Here is a 264-nt window from a genome sequence, read left to right as displayed (position 1 = left end):
GAGAAGGCAAATAAGCCTGCTTCACTTACAGTGTTCTTCTTCCTAATTGCCACAGAAAGGTGTGACTGTATCAAGGAGGGAGAAGTCAGTGGAGGAGTTAAATTAAGACAGTTAAAATGATGGATTATAAAGAGAGATAGGTGGGTACAAGAGCTAGGTCCTTGCTCATAGATTCATAGATGTTAGGGTCGGAAGGGACCTCAATAGATCATCGAGTCCGACCCCCTGCATAGGCAGGAAAGAGGGCTGGGTCTAGCTTACACC

At 45.5% G+C, this 264-nt stretch overlaps 1 protein-coding gene across 3 annotated transcripts in view; it reads left to right on the top strand.

Annotated features, from left to right (window-relative positions):
• LOC102384422 (solute carrier family 2, facilitated glucose transporter member 11) overlaps positions 1–264 on the top strand; it is a 24,012-nt gene that overhangs the window by 12,324 nt on the left and 11,424 nt on the right. The window lies entirely within an intron of this gene.

Source organism: Alligator sinensis, unplaced genomic scaffold, assembly GCF_000455745.1.
Source record: "Alligator sinensis unplaced genomic scaffold, ASM45574v1 scaffold505_1, whole genome shotgun sequence".
In the NCBI taxonomy this organism is placed as follows: Eukaryota; Metazoa; Chordata; order Crocodylia; family Alligatoridae; genus Alligator; species Alligator sinensis.
The sequence above is the reverse complement of the archived record's forward strand: the minus strand, read 5'-3'. Positions and strand labels throughout refer to the sequence as shown.